General features: G+C 36.7%; 1 long non-coding RNA gene across 2 annotated transcripts in view; it reads left to right on the top strand.

Moving 5' to 3' along the window:
- Positions 1 to 974: 974 nt before the first annotated feature.
- The window catches only part of LOC106296146, a 15,523-nt gene continuing 4,920 nt past the window's right edge, over positions 975 to 11,577 (top strand). The window contains exon 1 of one of the 2 annotated variants that reach the window (XR_001261155.1): positions 975 to 1,488. This is a non-coding gene — a long non-coding RNA (uncharacterized LOC106296146). The remainder of the gene's footprint in view (positions 1,489 to 11,577) is intronic. The other variant, XR_001261156.1, reaches the window with a different exon arrangement.

The following is an 11,577-nucleotide window of genomic DNA, read 5'->3' on the forward strand; positions in this document are numbered from 1 at the left end:
GGGGGGGGGGGGGGAGAAGTATGGAGGTTTTTGTGAGGAAAGACTGTTTCATGAAACTGAACATGGCGAGAGATGAAGATTTTGGTGGAGGAAGGATTAAACCAGAGGTAGGCACTCTGAGTTTGGGAGTAACCTAAGAAGATGCAGGGAGTGGAGCGAGGTTCAAGTTTTTGTTGATGACGTTGTCGTCACAGGCAACAACTCTGCAGCGGTCGAGAAATTCACATAATGCATGGGCATCCGATTCTCTCTTAACGACTTAGGCTCTCTCGGTTATTTTCTGGGAATTGAAGCACATCGCACTGCTGAGGGGATCCTTCTCACTCAACAAAAATACATCACAGACTTGTTAGCTCATACTAAAATGCTTGATGCTAATCCAGTCTCAACTCCGATGGCCTCCGATGGCCTCCGATGGCCTCCAATTGTCACTTGCAACTTACTTCTCGTACACCTCTCATTGATGGTCGTGAGTATTGTAAACTTGTTGGAAGCTAGCAGTATCTTCATTTTACCAGATCAGATGTGGCTTTTGCTGTGAACAAGTTTTCACAATTTATGCATCATCCGTCGGATGAACAGTGGCAGGCAGCAAAACGTGTTCTTCGCTATCTCTCTGGAACTCGCGATCAAGGCATCTTTCTTCGCAGCAACAACACTCTCAACCTTCATGCCTTCTCGTACTCCGACTGGTCTGGAAATCGGGATGATTATACTTCAACAGGAGTATACATTGTTTCTCTGGCTCTCATCATGTGGTCTGGTCCTCAAAGAAACAAAAGACTGTTGCTCGTTCTTCAACTGAAGCTGAGTACAGGTCTATAGCTGACACTGCCGCTGAAGTTTGCTGGATGTCATATCTTCTGTCTGAATTGGGAGTCTCTACTGCGTCTCAACCTGTCATTTTTTTTTGACAATGTGGGTGCTATATATCTTGCCGCAAACCATGTTTTTCACTCTCGCATGAAGCACGTGGCGCTTGACTATCATTTTGTTCGTCATATGGTTCAGTCAAAGTTCCTCAGAGTCACTCATGTATCTTCTAAAGATCAGCTAGCCGATATACTTACTAAACTGTTACCTCGTCTGCCTCTACAACAACTCAATTCCAAGATTGGGCTCTCATTCGGCCGCTCATCTTGCGGGGGCGTATATGAGATAAATACATGAGTATTCTAGTTCTTTTATATAGAAGTATCTTGTATATGCTCTGTAGATAAGCTCTAGAGATCCTACGTGAGCTCCTCTAGTATATATATATATATATATATATATATTATATTCCTGTCTATTATCAATACAACACATTATCCATATCTCTCTACGTCTTTTTGAGAACAGATCAGTAGCACCTGCACCGGAAACAGTCCTTAAGGCAGTTCTTCGAGCCCTCGAATGGCAGTCTGCTCAAGCTGAGGTACGACAGAACAGGCCTCCTCTTCACATCTCAGCTCCGCCTCTCCTTGCAATACCACCCGGAACAGTATGGTATTTTTTATATTATTAGTGATAGAGTTATTACTCGTGAACTAGTTATATAAGAACTACTGATTTCATTACGATGATAGGCTAATGTTTCATTGTATACTTTTGTTTTAGACGATCGAATTTTGGTCGATTTTTGTATTTTGGTATATATACTTTATTGATTGACAATTTTTTTAATAAAGTGGTAAACTTATCTCTTTCAGCGTTAAAGTTATTTAATCTTTTGAGTATTTTGCTCAAGTATTGGTAAATTTATGGTTTACTATGGTATAACTGATTTATAATAGTAGATTTGTAGTATTTATCAAACTGATAGTAAATTTGTATGCATACAATTATGTGAATTTATATAGTAGACATATATTTGCATTGAGGCACTGCAGACTTGTATGATTGTATTCAATTGTAAAAAAAATATTTACGATTTATTTAGAAATATTGTTTGAAATACCATAAATTCTTAACCACTTTTCAAAATGATGACAAAAAAAAAAGTTAACCAATTTTCAAAATAAATTCAGTCAGAAATATTTTAACATTTGGGTTTAAGGCTTAATGATTATTGTTTATAGTTTAATATTTAGAGGGTGATATTAAGTTTATAAACTTCTATAAATATTTTATAAATAATTTACAGAGTTAGTTTAATCTTTTTCACCATAAATTAAGATATTTATGAAAATAGTTATTCTTTAAAGATATATTTAAAAAGTCGTAAAATTGAAATTTACCCTTTATTTATCGATACAAATGCAAACTTCCTTCCTAAACACCAAGATACAAGTTTATCACCATCTAGAAAATAAATCAACATAAAATTTTACCATTGTTAAAAATATATACTTTGTCAAAAATTGTTTGTTAAATACCTAAAACAAATTTAGCACTAATTTATAAAATAAATGTCCACAGTTGACAAAGTGTATATTTGAAAAGTGTTTTCATTGCAGAAAAATTGTAGAATCATTTCATGATAAACTTTAACTAAATGTATAAAACAAATTATCAAAAAAAAACTCGACTAAACATATATTTTTTATTACCTGAACTAGACGTACATCTAGTTGAAATATTCGGAACTCACGACTGGATAAGTATATACACACTTGGACTTGGAGAGTCCTTTACTATCTAAGGAAATGCGAGAGAATGGTGCTGAGTGAGAGACAAATCACATCCAAAGAAACACACCAAACCCATCAAATCAGGCTCTTGTATTTGCCTTGTCAACATCATCATCACCCATCAACCATTTATTTCCATCATCCCACCCCATATCCATATCCCCCATTTTTCCACAATTTTCTTTTTAATTCAAGTAGAAATGTTAGTTGATCTTTCCTAACACTTCTTAAGTTTAATTTTTCGTCATCTAAAATATACTGAGTTTGATTGCTTGGATATATTTCTCCAACATGAGCTAATTAGAATTAGATATAAACAAGAAATTTGTTAGATTTTTAAGAGCATGCATATATTTGTTTCTGTGTACTCTTTAAAAAGATAACACATTGTACGATGCAAAACTGCAAATCGTCTCTATCGTCTTGTTATACTTACAATGAACAGTTCGATATTATATGTCTGATTGGTAAACATATCAGCGTAAAACGGAGTAAAACTATTTACGCTAGCCCACTATATATAGAGTAAAACCTTTTTTTGTTATCATGTGATTTAGTTTTTTTCTAGCGCAACTCTTTTCTTCATTAATAGGAAATAGAAAATATATCGCCCATTAAGTGGAGTCCATATAACTTTACCTTTACTTTTTGCTTTCACCATTTTATTTCACTTGGCTCTATTATTTTACCAATTAAAACCTATTTCATACTCTAATAGTTAATTGTCTTTTACCTTTTTACTTAAAAGGCATCAGGACTGTTTCAAGGATTCGTGTCACCAAGTACAAAAATATAATTTACTTACTTCAGATTATGATCTTTATGTACTTACATTATCCATGTGAAATGCCTACTTGAACTTAGTGATGTTGTGAATTTTCAACAAAGTTTAAAATACTGCAATGCCCTATGTTAATTTAACCGCTATTATGTTTATAGACGGATAGAATATATATATATATATAATTACTTAAATAATGCTGAAAAGATAATTAATTACTTTTGACCGAAAAAGGATAATTAATTAATTCTCGAACCTACATCATCTCGATACGAAATTGACCCTAATCCCCTTTTTTTCTGTCGACATCTCTCGATCTCTACTGCCGTCTATTCTCTGTTGCCGCTTTTTTCGCAGATAATCTCCGACATGGATGCCGACGGATCTCTGTAATGGAGATGAACACTGATGAAGTTATGTGCCGCCTCTGTCATCGACGCCGCATCTTCAGTGCCGCGTACGAGAAGCGACATTCCGAGATAAATCAAAAAGGGACACAACAAAGACTTCTGTTGTCGACACCGTAGTTTCAGTGGCAAGTATCTTGGGAGAGGGAGGAAGAAACAATGTTGTTGTCGGGGATATGTGAGGTGCGGATGTGACTGCTGTGAATAGAGGATGTGTGGATGTGATTGATGTGGACGGCAGTTGCGTGGATGTGGTGGTTGTGGACATGAGAGCCGGGGGTCAAGTGCGATGTGGTCAGATAAAAAGTGATCAGATGAAATATAGATAACAATGAAGATCTCGCTTGCATCTTCCATGCTCCGTGTTAGTTTCAATGGCGAGTGTGGAGATGTGTGAGGTGCAGATGTGACTGCTCTGGACAGAGGATGTGTGGATATGATCGGTGTGGACGGCAATTGTATGGATGTGGTGGCTGTGAACATGTGAGTTAGGGGGGGGGGTCAAGTACGCAGTGGTCAGATAAGAGATGGTCAGTTGAGATATGGATAACAGTGAAGAGCCCGCCTGCGTCTTCCATGCTCTGGGTATTTACAAAATTCATATAAGATGATAGTTTCTACACTTTGTAAACATTGATATTTCTTTTCGCATTATACAATAAATTTTTTGTTCGGATACTTTTTGTATAGAAACCAGAAGAAAGACTATTAGTATAAAAGTTAAAACTGTGAAACTAAAGTAACAAAACTTTAAACCTAGAATTCCACAACAATCGTTAGATTTTTTTTAGTTAAACATTTTATCATTTATTGTAATTGAACTCAAACTTAGTTACAATTCATGAATCTTGAAATTGCCTCTTTAAAAGCAAAACATGTCCCTTTAAACAAAAGCATGGTTACTTTTGTCCAAAAAAATACAACTAGAATGAGAATGTGTGCTAATTTGGTAATGTGTCTGTCAGCGAAAACCAAACTCATAATGTGTCTCTCAATGTAATTCTCTCTCTTTTACCTTTTCACTTAAAAGGCATCAACTTGAACGTAGAGATATTGTGAATTTTCAACAAAGTTTAAAATACTGCAATGTCCTATGTTAATTTAACCTTATAGACAGATATAATATATATATATATATAATTACTTAAATATAGCTGAAAAGATAATTAATTACTTTTGACCGAAAAAGTATAAATAATTACTTAGCCAATGTTTTTAAACAAATTATTAGACACAAGCATTTAAAAAGTTTTTATTTAAATAACAAAAGTGCTATTAATATTAAAATTATATAATAGAAATAATAATAACCAGCAAATATATTTGTTAAACATGTTAGTGCAAGATGACACTACAACAATACTGAATAAAGTAAACCGAAAGACAAAACAATACAAGCAAACACTATGTTTTATTAGAATCTCCTTTAAACAATCTATTACAAAATATGCTTAATTCAACTTTTACACGTCTAAGTTAACCCTAACACACACTACTGAAAGATTCCTAAGCTACCCACTTATGTCTCTCTTTCGTCAAGTACTTCAGCCACAACTTCAGCACGACCCAAGAACACTTTCAAGAGTTAATCTCTCTCTCTCTATACGATCAACCTATGTGTCTCTATCTCTCTACAGACAAACCATAGTTATCTTATATTATTCACCATGTTCCCGAAACCCTAGTCTCCAAGGCAACATGGATATGGACATCTTCCATAACACTAAGTACAACTTTCTTTATCTTGGAATGCATTTATTCTTCTTCCCTTAAGTCATAAACTTGCTTTTCAAGTTTATTCCTCTTTCCATATCTGCAAGATACACTTGCTCTTCAAGTCTACACGACTCCAGCTCAGCATCTTGACTCCACATGGTCTTCACCACTTAACACAATGTCTGCTTCAGCAACTACGTCAACGATTACGTCAGGGACTACTTCAGTGCAGACATCTTACATCTTCAGTCTCCCCCTTTTAGCTTTGTGCGCCGATCAAGCACAACATTCTTCTGGTTCAACAACCACGTTCCTCACTTGGAACCTTCCATACCAAATGTACTTTTCTCCCCCACGAGATGTGCACCACACCATGATTTTCTCCCTCATTAGATATGTCAAGCCTTACAACCATACCCATATGTTTCTCCATGTGTAATCATGTTACAGCCCCTGCTGCAGCGTAATAGATTACTTCATCACGATCTGACGCACCTGTCGAACTACCATTTGACCAGCTTCTGTTGAGGACCTGGCTTCCTTCATGTGTCGTCTTCTTGACCATGAGCCCTTCTCCATCCACACCAAGTGCATTTTGCACTCGTTGCTATTGTCTTGGATTGATTTCACTATCACCCTCTTGAAGATCATCTCGCATCACTTCCTGACGCACTTCGATATCCTTCCCCTTTGTGCCACAAACAATTCTGTGTTCTGTCTCCCGAGTTGAAGTTTCTTGATCTTCCTCAAGATCCCTCCTAACAGAGCTGCATCCATCTTCTGATGTCTGATCCTTGATCTCATCAAGTAAGCCACTCTTGGCTAAAGACACCTCTTCAACCCTCTTGGGTTTAATGAACGTCATGTTCACCGTTTTGGAAATGTTTATGTTTTTCTCACGAGCATAACACTCCACTTTGTTGTGTTCAACCTTTCCACAGAACCAACATCACATCTGATGTTGCTTCTTGTTTGACCTGACACAGTTGTTGATGCACCGATCAGTCACTTTCCTTGTATCAGATGCACAACCATGCTTCAGAACCTCATGTATGACCTTCATGTTGTTGCACTGATGTACTACCTTCGACTTGTTGCTCACAGCTACGTGCTGTAGAACTTCCTGTCATACTTCTTGTCGTACGTCCCGACGCACTCCCTGACAAGCATCTTTGGCTCCACTTTTTGATGTGCTCCCTTGCACGAAATGTGACAGCCCCTTCTTTTGTACCTCCTTAGTACTCTCAGCTCCTTGATATCCCAGTCCCCAGTTTACCTTGGCTGGTTGTCCCATCGAGAATATCTTATCCAAATTCTTGGATCCATTGTTGAGCATCCTGACCCGCTTGTGATTCTCAGCCAAATCATGTTCCAGCATCCTTGCTCTCTCGTTGACCAATAGCAACTTCTCTCAGCTTGCTAACTTCCTGTTCAAGAGACTCATTCTTCTCTTTTACAGCCGCAAGTTCTTCAAGCACTTCTTCAAGCAACTTGGTTTTCTTCTGAGCCACATTCTCCCATCTCAGATTCTGATCCTTGAGCTGCAACCATTTGTCGAGCATCACGTGATAATCCTTAGAGTCTGTATCAACATTTGAATCCAAAGATTCACTGGATTCCTCCTTGCGTGCACCAAATGCAACAATATCTTCTTCACACTTTGAATCATCAGACGACTGCAATGGAACGATTTTTCCCTTCTTTAAGTTTGGAAATTCACGCCGTGTGTGTCCAACACCTCTGCACTCAAAACACTTAAGTTCTCTTCGTTGTGTTATAGGACAGTCAAGCCTTATATGACCAACTCCTTCACACTCGTAGCACTTGAGACCTTCTCTTCTTCTGCCATTACCACGATCACCTCCCTGGAGTACATACTGATTCCTCCCACCAGAGGGATTCATCATCTTACCAATATTCCTAGTCAACATACCCATGACATCTTCAAGATTCAGAGATCTATCATCATTTTTTCCAGCCACAAGTGATGTACTCCTTGATGCACCACCTGACGTAGAGACCGAGCTACTATCTACCTTCATCTCTTTTGACTTCAGCATACCCACAAGTTTGTCAAATTTGAGCTCATTCATGTTTGTGGTCCTATTCAAGACCGTCTTGTGAGCTCCAAACTTCGTTGGAAGACAGTGTACTAACTTCTTTACCAGCTTCTTCTCCTTGTATTTCTTTTCAAGTACACATGCTTCATGCATCATAACACTGAGTTTGGCACTGAAGCTTGCCACATAATCATTATCAGACCACCTGAGATTCTCAAACTGCGACCCAAGATGATCCATACGTGTCCTCTTGACACTCTCATCTCCTTCAAACGAATTCGGCAGGATCTCTCACGCCTCTTTCGCTGAAGTACTCCCATGAATCAGCTGGAACTATTCTGCTTCAACGGCTCCAAAGATTACAAACAACGCCTTTGCATTAAACTTTGATGCATTGCGTTCCGCCTCTGACTAATCTTATTTTGGCTTGGGCTTCTTCTCATCTCATGTGACTATGGTAGGCTCCTCCCAACCAATCTCTGTAGATGTCTATGCATCTTCATTGATTCCTCGAATCATCTGCTTCATGCGAGCCTTCCAGTGACCATACAGGTTTGCGTTCAACATGATTGCCTTTTTCATCGAAACAATCGTGTCCATTTTCACCTTCAGGATTACACCAATAACTTAGCTGTCCGCTCTGATACCACTTGTTTGTGCAAGATGACACCACAATAGTACTGCAAAAAGTAAAACGAGAGACAAAACAATACAATATCTGCTTTAAACAATATATTACAAGATCTGCTTAATTCAGCTTTTACACGTCTAGTGTTAACTCCCTAACACACGCTACTGAAAGATTCCTAAGCTACCCGCTTATGTCTCTTTTCCATCAAGTACTTTAGCAATTGCTTTAGCACGACCCAAGAATACTTATAAGAGTTGATCTCTCTCTCTCTCTATAGGATCAGACTCTGTGTCTAGAGATGTCAAACAGGTTTACCCATCCCGTCCCGTACCGCGGCGAGTTAGTCATCGAGCGGGTCACAACAGGCCTGTCCCGCGCGGGCTGCGGTCCTCAGAATACCAGCCCAAACCCGTACCGCAGAACATATAGGCCTTCGCGGACCGTCCCGCGGGATGCCTCCTTATCAAACCACCTACTACAGCTTAATTCATGAATGTTCAAGTGGAAGAGTTGTGTAAGAGAGTTGAAGAGAGCTCATTAAGCTTCACTAAAGCCTTATAAAAATCAATGCCATAAAGCTCTGTTTGTGCTTGCGTTCTTGAGTTAAAAGCTTTTTTTTTGTTATCAGCATAAGATTTTACTAAGTTTGAATCTGATTGCGTTGTTGTCTTTGTAATAACTTGGCTCAAGTGTTGTATGTCTTCATCAAACCATCTCTCTGTGTAATTCTTTGGATTTCAAAAATAAATCGCGAATCACTTTTTCAAATTATACAAGTGACATGAATACAACTAAATTTTCTCCTAAACAACATCATTGTAACCAAATTTAATTTAAGAAAAACATAATTTTACAGTACTGAAAACAAAACCAATCAACTTAAACAAGAAATCTCACATTGTAATAAAGCAATTCATAGTTGTGTGTAATAAAAAGAGAAAACCAAATCAAAACACCACCAGAGCTCGAATCGTCATCGCCGGAGCTGGAGTCGTCCTCGCCGGATCTCGAATCATCATCACCGGAGCTCGAATCATCATCGCCGGAACTACTTATGTTTTCTGGGGGAAAAGTCACAAGAATCATTTTCTTCTCACTCTCTCTCTAGTTTTTTTCAGGTAAATAAGAAATGAAAAATGCGGGTCCATGTAATCCCGCATGAACTGTTTCGTCCCATCCCGCAAAAGACTCAGTCCCGCAAATTTACGGACCTAGAAAACCTCGTCTCAATACCGTCCTGCGACAGTCCTTTACGGGCCAGGCCCGCGGTCCAAGTCCATGATTGCCATCTCTATATGTGTCTCTTTCTCTCTACAGATGACCCATAGCTATCTTATATTATTCACCGCATTCCCGAAACCCTAGTATCCAAGGCAACATGGATATGGACATCTTCCATAACATTAAGTGCAACTTTCCTTTTCTAGGAATGCACTTATTCCTCTTCATTTAAGTCATAAACTTAAGTCATAAACTTGCTCCTCAAGTTTATTCTTATTTCCATATCTCTAAGATATACACTTGCTCTCAAGTTTATTCTTATTTCCATATCTCTAAGATATACACTTGCTCTCAAGTTTATTCTTATTTCCATATCTCTAAGATATACACTTGCTCTCAAGTTTATTCTTATTTCCATATCTCTAAGATATACACTTGCTCTCAAGTTTATTCTTATTTCCATATCTCTAAGATATACACTTGCTCTCAAGTTTATTCTTATTTCCATATCTCTAAGATATACACTTGCTCTCAAGTTTATTCTTATTTCCATATCTCTAAGATATACACTTGCTCTCAAGTTTATTCTTATTTCCATATCTCTAAGATATACACTTGCTCTCAAGTTTATTCTTATTTCCATATCTCTAAGATATACACTTGCTCTCAAGTTTATTCTTATTTCCATATCTCTAAGATATACACTTGCTCTCAAGTTTATTCTTATTTCCATATCTCTAAGATATACACTTGCTCTCCAAGTCTACACGACTCCAGCTCAGCATCTTGACTCCACATGGTCTTCACCACTCAACACGACGTCTGCTTCAGCAATTACGTCAGAGACTAATTCAGGGCAGACATCTTACATCTTCAAAACCTAGTTTTAATCCATATTTGATTTTCAATAATATTTTAGTTTATTCATGTAACACTTTTGTTGAAAATCTATAATGCCTCGACTACCTACGGTGGGCATCCCACGTCCACTCAAACGGTCTATGGTCCTTTTTCTTGCATGAAGGGCGGTGCGTTAATTTTTGTAAGCTGTAAAGTCTTGTTTAATAACCCTATAATCACTACATAACTTTTCTTCGTGCTATTGACTCATTTGCATGATATCGCAAATCACTTTTCAATATGTCACTTATCTTTCCCAGTACTCCATCTCAAGCACGTTTAACTGTAGAGTTCTTTCTAGATGTATAGCTGAAAAGGTAAGTGCAATTTGGTGACATATATATTAAAATCAATTCTTTTAAAAAATTTCTATACCACAAACAGGGATGTTACAATTTAGCTCTTCTCAAAGAACGCAACGTTCTTGTTGTGCTCCAAGATCGTTATCCATATTTGTGTGAGCCTGCACATGACTTCATATTCGTTTGGATTTAGTTTTGATACAACTTGTAACGCCACAACAACCCACATCCCTTGTTCGAAAACTCGCTAGGCGCTATACGTATGGCTGACGAAAGCCTAACGAATTATCAGAAAATCGGAAATAAATTAGGGAGTTCTCGGGAATTTTAATAGGGTTATAATTTTCAATAATCCCCTATATATTAATTGAGAAGCATTTGAAAAAGTAGAACCTTAATTTTGTATTAATTAAAAAAAAAAAACCCCAAATCCTAGGTGGCACTCTAAATGCCTTCTAAATTCTATTTCAAAGAATTCTAGAGCATCTACTATAAAGTATAGTTTAATCTAATGGTGTCACATTATTTTATAATTATATAACACTAGAGAACATTATATTAACCTAAAATATAGGAAGTGTGTATTCTTTCCTTAAATAAAAGCTACGGAATTACCTAATATGATTTACATATATATGACAATTAATTATTATGAATAATAAAAATTTGGTAACAATTTTTGCATCCTTCTTCATTTTTGTTTAAATTTATATTATTAAAAAAAATTAAACAATCACATTAACCATATAATAAAAAAATTAGATTTTTTCTTATATGTTATATTTTGAATTTTTTAAAATGACTTTAAATTAAAAAAATGAGGAAATCTTATATGTTATATATATATTTTTAAATGACTTTAAAATACAAAAATGAGGATACCTTATATGTTATACTTTTCTTATATGTTAGAATTTTCTTATATGTTATATTTTGATTTTTTTTTA

The sequence above is a fragment of the Brassica oleracea genome, chromosome C5 (genome assembly GCF_000695525.1).
Source record: "Brassica oleracea var. oleracea cultivar TO1000 chromosome C5, BOL, whole genome shotgun sequence".
In the NCBI taxonomy this organism is placed as follows: domain Eukaryota; kingdom Viridiplantae; phylum Streptophyta; class Magnoliopsida; order Brassicales; family Brassicaceae; genus Brassica; species Brassica oleracea.